Source organism: Nicotiana tabacum, chromosome 11, assembly GCF_000715075.1.
Source record: "Nicotiana tabacum cultivar K326 chromosome 11, ASM71507v2, whole genome shotgun sequence".
Classification (NCBI taxonomy): Eukaryota; Viridiplantae; Streptophyta; class Magnoliopsida; order Solanales; family Solanaceae; genus Nicotiana; species Nicotiana tabacum.
Window position 1 is genome coordinate 148,355,193 of NC_134090.1, and position 10,199 is coordinate 148,365,391.

The 10,199-nt window shown below is 35.7% G+C and overlaps 1 pseudogene; it reads right to left on the bottom strand.

The window, feature by feature from the left end:
• Window positions 1-5,043: 5,043 nt before the first annotated feature.
• On the bottom strand, window positions 5,044-6,063 carry LOC107811715 (L-ascorbate oxidase homolog; annotated as a pseudogene).
• Window positions 6,064-10,199: the final 4,136 nt, after the last annotated feature.

Below are 10,199 nucleotides of genomic sequence, written 5' to 3' on the forward strand. Positions count from 1 at the left end.
AACATCTAGCTGCTCCAAATGCAAATTTTCTGCAGCTACAATACTTAGCACCAACCTGATAGTAGTTAATTTGACTACAGGAGAGAAGATATCGGTGTAGTCAATTCCTTCCTTCTGCTGAAAGCCTTTTACTACTAATCATGCTTTGTATCTCTTCTTAACATCATGCTCTTCCTTGACTTTGTACACCCACTTGTTCTGCAATGCCTTCTTTCCTTTTGGTAACTCCGTAAGTATCCATGTTTTATTCTTTTGAAGAGAATTCATCTCTTCTTTCATGACTAGCTTCCACTTATCAGAGTCTATCACCTGCATTGCTTCAACAAAATGCTCTGGTTCTCCAGTATCAGTAAGAAGTAAATAGTGAAGAGAGAGAGTTAACCTATCTAGAGCATTCATGACTCTTTTAGATCTCCTCAATGTAGGTTCATGAGTAACAGAACCCGAATTTGATTCAGGTCCTGATTCCAAATTTGGTTCTGCATTTGATTCTATCTCCGGTTCCGGTTCTGGTTCTGATTCAGGTTCGGCTTCTAGTTCTTCTTCAAATTCGGCTTCTGGTTCTTCATCTTCAATTTCAGAATCAGTTGTAATCCCTCTAGCCACTTCATTTTTTGAGATTTCTTCTAACTCAACTGTTTCAGACATTGTCTGTTTGCTGGTGTTGGTTGGTTCTACTTCAAGCTTGTCCTTGTACATCATATTTTCATTAAATGTGACATTCCTGTGTCTTAGGATCTTTCTATTCTCATCATCCCAAAACCTATAACCAAAATTATCATCACCATAGCCAATAAAGAAACATTTCTTTGCTTTAGGATCAAGCTTATCTCTATCATTAGAGTTTACATGCACATAAGCAACACAACCAAAAATTTCCAGATGTGAGAGAGTTACCTCCTTTCCTGTCCATACCTCCTCAGGAATTTCAAAATTCAGCGGTATAGAGGGTCCCCTATTTATGAGGTAAGCTGTCGTGTTAACAGCCTTAGCCCAAAAATACTTCGGCAATCCAGAATTTATTCTCATACTTCTGGCTCGTTCATTTAGGGTTCTGTTCATCCTCTCAGCAACACCATTTTGTTCTGGTGTTCTAGGAACTGTCTTGATCATTCTGATCCCATTCTCTGAGCAAAATGCTTTGAACTCTTGGATATCATACTCTCCTCCATTGTCAGACTTTAAACATTTTAACTTTAGACTTGTCTGATTTTCAACTTCAGCTTTCCATCTTTTAAAGGTAACAAACACATCAGATTTATTTTTCAGAAAATAAACCCATACCTTTCTTGTGGAATAATCAATGAAGGTGACATAATAGCGTGAGCCTCCTAGAGAAGTTACAGGAGCTGGTCCCCACACATCTGTATGCACTAGTTCCAGCTTCTGTTTCTTTGGCGTCCTTCCCACCTTTGAGAAACTAACTCTCTTTTGTTTCCCGTAAATGTAATCTTCGCACAAACCTAATTCAACATGTTTTAGGTTTGACAACTTCTTTTTGGATGCCAAAAGCTTCATTCCCTTCTCACTCATATGCCCGAGCCTCCGGTGCCACAATGTTGTATCACGACCATGATCAACTGTTGCTATAGTATCTCTTTCTATTGCAGTTGCACACAGTGTTTCCCTTTTAAAGCCTCGTGCTATAACCAAATTCCCTTTGGTTATCTTCCACGATCCGTTGCCGAATGTTGTTGTATATCCTTCATCGTCAATCCGACCCATAGATATCAGATTTTTCTTGAGGCCAGGAACATGTCGTACATTTTGCAATTTCCATAGCATGCCTTGTGAAGTCTTTATATGAACTTCACCTTTTCCGGCAATGTCGAGAGGTTCGCCGTCTGCTAGATAAACTTTCCCAAATTTTCCAACAATAATTCTTTGTATGATGTAGAGTGAAAGGATGCACTTGAGTCCAAAATCCAAGATTTGACTGGACTGTCTGCACAACAAATTAGTGCATCACCGACTTGTTCAGCAATTACATTTGCTGAATTTTCTTCCTTCTTCTTCTTTGGTTCTCTACATTGACTACTGTAGTGACCCTTTTTATCGCAATTCCAACAAGTAATGTCCTTGCGATTTTTGGATTGTCCTCTTCTCCTTGACTTTGATCTGCCACGACCGTAACTCTGTCCTCTTTGGTTGATTCTCCCCCTGCTTTTGATATTAAAAGCAGATCCTGGGGAATCACTTGATCCTCTTCGACGAATATCTTCGCTTAGAACCAAGTCTCTAATATCACTCAATTTGAGTTTGGTACTTCCTAATGAACTGCTAACTGCAGTTACTGTTGCAGACCAACTCTCCAGTAGAGATGATAGTAGAATCATTGCCCTGATTTCGTCATCAATTGTTATATTAACAGAACTCAACTGAGTTAATATTGTATTAAACTCATTGATATGTTCCGTGACCGATCCACCTTCTGTCATTTTTAAGTTGAACAATCGACACATCAAATAGACTTTATTTGAAGCAGATGGCTTCTCGTACATATTTGATAACGCCTTTATCAGGCTTGCAGTGGTCTTCTCGTTAATGATGTTAAACGCCACATTTCGTGTTAGCGTCAAACGAATCATACTAAGAGCTTGGTGATCTAATAGATCCCAATCCGGTTTGGACATAGTCTCCGATTTTACCTCAGTCAGAGGTAAGTGTAATTTTTTCTGGTACAAATAGTCCTCTATTTGCATTTTCCAGAATCCAAAATCTTTGCCATTGAACTTGTCAATCTTAACCTTCCCTTCTTCCAATGCCATTTTTCACAAAAACAATTTATGTGAATAGTGTTTGTGAATAGTAACGATGATCAATAGTGTCGCACTATTCTTGTGAATAGTACCTGCACCAATACTGTACTTTTCTATCAGAATTACACTGTCTGTGCTCTGATACCAATTGTAGAAGAAGCGTGTCAAGATAATAGAAGGAAAAGGATATTTAGGAGAGAAACAATAAATTGCACAAGACAAGATTTACGCGGTTCGGCAATTTTTTGCCTACTCCACGGCCACACAAAGAATAGCTCTTTATTAATTGAAAAGAGAAAGAAGAAGTTTTGGGATGTTCTACAAATGAAAATATAGACCCCTATTTATAGGCATTTGAATGTCCTGCCGAGGTAAGCGATTACATCATAAGAATGCCGATGTAAGCGCTTACATCATAAGAATGCCGATGTAAGCGCTTACATCATAAGAATGCTGAGGTAAGCGCTTACATCACAAGAATGTCGATGTAAGCGCTTACATCATATTTTCATCTCTTTTTTATTTTTCTTTCTTTTGTTTTGTCTACTTTCACATACAACAATAGGTTTGGTCCTATCAGGGATTAGCTGTCAAATACGTAGCACTTAAATTATCACACCATAGAGTAGGAATAGAAGAAGAAAAACCACATGTGAGGTGTCGTTGATGGTGTATCGACGTTTTCCATCGACATCCCCGACCGTGCTCACCAACCTGATCGTACGCGTGATGTTGATTTGGCCATAATGGTAACTTCCTTGTGGATTAGGCCTAGCTGCACTTGCTGTCAAATTCCGACGGAATGATCAGAATTGGTTTAGAGACCATTCCCATCCTTCTGGGGCCTTTGGCAATTCGGGCGAAGCAGGACATTTACCTGTTGAAACATAGTATAATTAAGTAATTAAAATTATGTTATTTTAGATGTGGTTGTCACACATTTTCAACATTGTATTAGAGCAGGTATACAACATCCTAAATTCACGATTTCACTGTCATCCAAAAGCAAAAAATATTTTGACGTGTTAGACTCACGGAAAAGAATTGAGTGTACACCTAAATGGACATATTGAGACATAATATAATTAAGTATTGGCAATGTCACAACTAGAAAACTTTGGATTTCCCACCAACGTCCTTGTTAGAAAGTAGTGGGTAATTTGGGATTCCTCGTGGCTATCCATTGGAAAATATTTCGACGGATTTTCTAAAAAATTCCATGGAAAAATTCACGTGTTTTTAGCAGTGTGTGTTCTCTCTAACATTTTAAGCTTTTATATGAGATGATCAGACAATTCGACATTACCATTGGTATAACGGATGGTGGTAGTGGAAACATGGGGCTCCTTAGTAAAGCGCGACGAAGCCACGAGGAAATAGTCCTTGGGTTCTTGATCTGCCGTAACAACAACAACAACAACAACCCAGTGTAATCTCACAAGTGGGGTCTGGGGAGGGTAATATGTACGCAGACCTTACCTCTACCCCGAGGGGCAGAGAGGCTGTTTCCAGGAGACCCTCGGCTCAAAGAGGCAACAAGAGACACTATATTAGTACTATCAATAGACTCATAATAAAACAACATAAAATACCATAAAATCCATAACATAACATAAATACCATAAAAACAAAGTAACAGCAATATAAGAGATATAGGAAATACGAAAATATGTAAGGTATTAATACACAGAAGATAAAGCTCATCATCAGTAGTTGATCAATAGCATCCTAAGACTAATTCCTAACTGGCTAGTCTCACTCTAGCATGTAAAGAAGTAAAATGACAGTGAAAAATATTACTATAACATTTAGATATAATATGCTCAAACAATTAAGAAAATATCTTTCTGTGAGTAATATCTAAATCGAGTGGAGTTAGTTTGAGTATGAATGCATAGCATAATTATTTGAAAATGAGGTCCAGTTTAGAAAATAAAATGATAAGAATTATTTGAGTTTGAGATGAGATTGTTTTTTGAAAATATTACGTAAAGAATTAAAATGACGGTAAAAATATTATTACAATATTTAAAAATAATGTGATCAAGAAATTAAGAAATTTTTTTCTATGATTAAATAAATTTTAAAAATACAAAATAAATTTCTAATGTTGGTAATCTTAATGATGAAAATTAAAAATGAAATTTTATCTTATAGCTAAAAAAGAACAAAAATTTAACTGCATCTAATACAAAATTAATTATAATAGAATTCAATATATTCGGAACATGATAATCAAATAACTTATATATTTATATTTTATACTTATGATTAATATCTGAATCGAGTGCAGTTAGTTTGAGTTTAAATGCATAGCATAATTTTTTAAAAATATGGTCCAGTTTAGAAAATAAAATGATAAGAATTATTTGAGTTTGAGATGAATCTTTTTTTAAAAAAAAAAACGGAAAAACATTGTCCCAAGTGAATATCCAATGATTCATACATGTTTTGAACTGTATGAGATCCTTCCATTTCTACCAATTTCATTGTATGGCCTTGGAATCTAACATTAATAGAATCCTTTATCCCAACATTGCAAAACCTATACCTATATGTCTCTCCTGAGACCATAGATAACATAGGCTCGTCCTTTCCATCTCCTTTGCCATTTTTACCGTTAATAATAATTCCTTCTGGCCTTCCTAGCGAACGTCCTTCATCTAAAATACTTCTCAATATTTTGTGACTTTTAGTATACCAATCACTAACAAAAACAGAGAATTCTTCCTCAGGGGAATCAAATGGGACGGGAATTAACAAGCGACTATGGATACTTATAGGACCATAGCCACCAGCCGCGCGATGTAACGCAGTGGTGGGCTAATAATAATAGATTCCAATTTGGTCCTTGACTTGGAAATGGTATGTGAAATTTTGTCCCGGGGGATTGGACAATTTGTGCCTAAGGTGCTTTCTTGCCACGAGTTCTTCCTCTGTTGGATTCCGTTCCATGTGAGCAGGAATGGCTCGTCCAATTGGTTGAATACATTGACAACTATATTATTATTGGATGTGCAATTAATTTTAGGTCCGGGGAATTGACCGTTGATTAAAATGACTTGCTGAGGCACGCCAAGGGAGAAATAGTTCCATAAGTGACATTCCAATGGAAAATAAGTATGGATCCTCTCCATGTACCTTCACCAAGCAAGAAAATAGCAAAAGAAGAACAAAATTTAGTTTATCCATGTTCTTCTTTTCTTGTAAATGTTCTCTCACTTTTTTCCTCGTTTGAGTCTAACATATAAAAACCATATAAAGTTTATATGTTGATGAGAGGAATTAAGGACAACCTAGGACAAGTACGTAGTTGACGTTTTATGTTGGAAAAAAGACTGTTCTTTATATATGCGCTACGTTAGGTGACAAGAAAAAGACAGCCATCTAGTTTTCATGCGTAACCCGGAAGTACCGTTTGCTCTAGTTTGTTTTTTTTCAATTGCTCTTCTTGCGCTATGCCTTTCTTTATTGTTTATTTAAGAGCATAATATAATATTGGCTGGTCGGCCGAAATTAATTACATTTTCTAGCAAAAAAGTATATAAAATATGTATATTATATGTACATAATACACATATGCATAAAAATATATATTTGTCGGCTATTTTTTAGGAGTGACTAAAAATATAAATTTCTCCTTTTTTTTTCTTAATCCTGGGGAGGATGCATATTGGAAGCTAAGGGTGAAGTCGGACATAGTTAATTTGATAAACTTCATATATGTGTTAAGAAATCTATTAGATAAGTATAAATATTAAATTTTGAACCTTGATATCTCAAATGGTCATTGAGTTCCATGGCATTCCGATCCCACAAAAGTTCAAATCTTTATTACGCCTTTGATTACTGTCATACTAAAATTTAAAATTGAATTTTCCTTGCGTAAAAATAAAATCTATAATTACAAGGAAAAAAACAAAAGGTTGAATTTTGTACATTCAGAGACTTGGTTATTTATTCGGGTTTTTGCAGAATGGAGGCTAATATGAGCACGATGGTATGTTTAAATGAGAGCAATTATAATGTATGGAGAAGCAAAACGAAAGCTTGTTGTTCGTGAAGAAAATGCATCTACCAGTTTTTGCAGCTCAAAAACCCGAGACTATATCTGATAAAGATTGAGATTTCGAGCACCAATAAGTATATGAATATATACGACAATGGGTTGAAGACAATGTTCGCAACCATATGGTGAATGAGACACATGCGAGATCGTTGTGGGAAAAGCTATAGATTCTTTATGCTTCAAAAACTAGTTGTTCCTACTAAAGCAATCGATGACCTTTAAATATAAGGAGGGAAGTCCTATCCTTGATCATATAAATAATTTTCAGGGCGTCCTTAATCAGCTGTCTAGAATGGGTGTTAATTTTGATGATGAGATACAATGACTTTGGCTTCTTAATACTCTGCCAGATTCTTGGGAAACTCTTCGTGTTTCTTTGACAAATTCAGCTCCTGGTGGTAAGGTGACCATGGAATATGCCAAGAGTGGTGTGTTGGACGAGGAAGTAAGGAGAAAATCTCAGGGTTCATCCTCACGAGCAGATATCTTGATTACAGAAGAGCGGGGGAGATAGAATAAGAGGTTCGAGGAATAGAGGTAAAAGCATAAGTAAGTCAAGGTCCAAATACCATAATATTACGTGCAACCACTGTGACAAGAAAGGTCATATCAAATGGTGTTGCCACAAGTTAAACTAAGACATTAGAGAAGGAAAAAAGTTGAAAGTAACGAAAATAATGTTGTTGCTATTGTTCGAGATGACCTTCTTTTTGCTTATGGTGAAAATGTCATCAATTTGGTATCCCATGAGACGAGCTGGATAATAGATTCTGGATCTACCTCATATGTCACACCAAGAAAAGATTTTTTCTCATCTTATACTCTTATTGATTCTGGAATGTTAAAAATGGGCAATGCCAGTGAAGTTAAGGTGTTTGGTATTGGCATAGTTTGTTTGAAAACTAATAATGGTTCAATGTTAGTTCTTCAAAATCAAATATGCTCTATACTTTCCTTTTAATTTGATCTCCGCCAGGAATATTAGACGATGAAGGTTACCATAATACCCTCTTTAATGGCCAATGGAAGCTCACCAAGAGCTCATTAGTAGTGGCTCGAGGAGTTAAGTCTTCTCATTTATATGTGACTTAGGGCTCTATTCTTCATGACTGCATAAATATGGTGGAAAGTGAGAATTTATCAGAATTGTGGCACAGAAGATTGAGTCATATGAGCGAGAGGGGGATTACATGCTTAGCTAAGAAAAGTTTACTTTCTGTAGTAACACAAGCAAAGCTGAAAAGGTATATTCATTGTTTAGCTGTCAAACAGAAAAGGGTTTTCTTTCATAGCCATCCTCCTTCAAGAAATCTCAAATTATTAGAGCTAGTACACTCTGATTTATGTGGCCCTTTTAAAGTAAAGTTAAAAGGTGGTGCACTTTACTTTGTGACCTTCATTAATGATCATTCTCATAAGCTCTAGGTATATCCTTTGAAATCTAAAGATCAAGCACTTGGCATGTTTAAGGAATTTTATGTCTTAGCCGAGAGACATATGGGGAAAAAATTTAAATGTATTCGCACAGACAATAGTGATGAATATTGTATTTCCTTTGATAACTATTGCAAAGAAAAAGAAATTTGCCATCAGAAAGCTCCGCCCAAGACGCCTCAGTTGAATGGTTTGGCAGAGAGGATGAATAGAACTCTAGTTAAGAGAGTTAGATGCTTGCTTTCAGAGGGTAAACTTCCAAATATATGTTGGGCAGAATTACTTAACACTGTTTTTTATGTTATCAATTTGTCTCCTGATGTTGCTTTGGATGGTGATTTCCCAGACAGAGTTTGGAATGCCAAAGATGTTTCTTATAATCACATGAGAGTTTTCTGGTGTTAAGCTTGTGTGCATGTTCCTAAAGATGATAGATCAAAACTGGATGTCAAAACTAAGCAATGCATCTTTATCAGTTATGGTCAAGGTGAGTTTGGGTATCATTTTTATGATCATGTTGACAATAAACTTATTAGAAGTCGTGATGCAATATTCTTTGAAGACAAAACTATTGAAGATATTGACAAAGCTGAAACAATAGAGTCTCAGAGTAATGAGAGCTTAGTTGATATTAATCCAGTTTCTATTGCTAAAACATCCATTGCACATGAAGGAATCCAAGACAATAATGAAGATAGTGATCAGGATCAAATTGATTATCATTGTGTAGATGTTATGGATCCTCTAGTTGATGAAGTTGTGGTTGATCAACAACCAATTCCTGCTCAGGTAACTAATTCGAATGCTCCTGAAACCTCTCTTAGAAGATGTACAAAGGAGAAGCAAAAATCTATGTGCTATCCTCCTGATGAGTATGTACTCGTGACTGACATAGGAGGACCTGAGAATTTTGATGAAACCATGCAAGATACTCAAAAAGATCAGTGGATAGAAGTCATCGAAGATGAGATGAAGTCATCCATAAGAATAGCAAATATGAGTTAATGAAATTGTCGAAATATAAGAGAGCTTTATCAAACAAATGGATATTTAGAGTAAAGCAAGATAACTATACCTTTGCGCCTAGGTACAAGGCGAGGTTAGTTGTTAAAGGTTTTGACTAGAAGAAGGGAGTTTACTTGATGAAATTTTCTCCCATGTTGTGAAGATGTCTTCTATTAGTGTGGTTCTAGACTTAGCCACGAGTCTAGATTTAGAGGTTGAATAGATGGATGTCAAGATTGCTTTTATTCATGGTGATTTAGATGATGAGATTTATATGGAGCAACTTGAGGATTTTGTAATTAAGGGAAAAGAAAACTATGTCTGAAAATTGAAAAAGAACCTGTATGGATTGAAACAAGTTCCAAGGCAATGGTATTGAAGTTTGAATCTATCACAGAAAAATAAGGCTACAAGAAAACTTTTTCAGAGCAATATGTATTCTTCCAGAAGTTCTTTAATGATAATTTTATTATCTTATTGCTTTATGTGGATGATATGCTTATTGTCGGCAAGAATAAATTCAGAATTGCAGTCCTTAAGAAGCAATTGAGTAGATCATTTGCGATGAAGGACTTGGGGCCAACAAAGAAAATATTGGGCATTCAAATCCACCGACATTTGTTAGAAAATAAAGGAGTTATTTTTGTCCCAAAAGCAATACATTGAGAAGGTAATCAAAAGGTTCAATATGACAGATACAAAAGTGGTTAGTATTCCTCTTGTTAAATACTTTAAACTGAGTATTAGTCAGAGTCCACGTACTGATGAAGAGAAAAAGGAGATATTTCGTATTCCTTACTCTTCTATCGTTGGTAGCTTGATATATGCTATAGTTTGCACCAGATCAGATATTGCACATGTCATTGGTACTGCTAGTAAATTTCTTTTTAATCCTAGAAAGGAATATTCGGATGCGGTAAAATAGATATTAA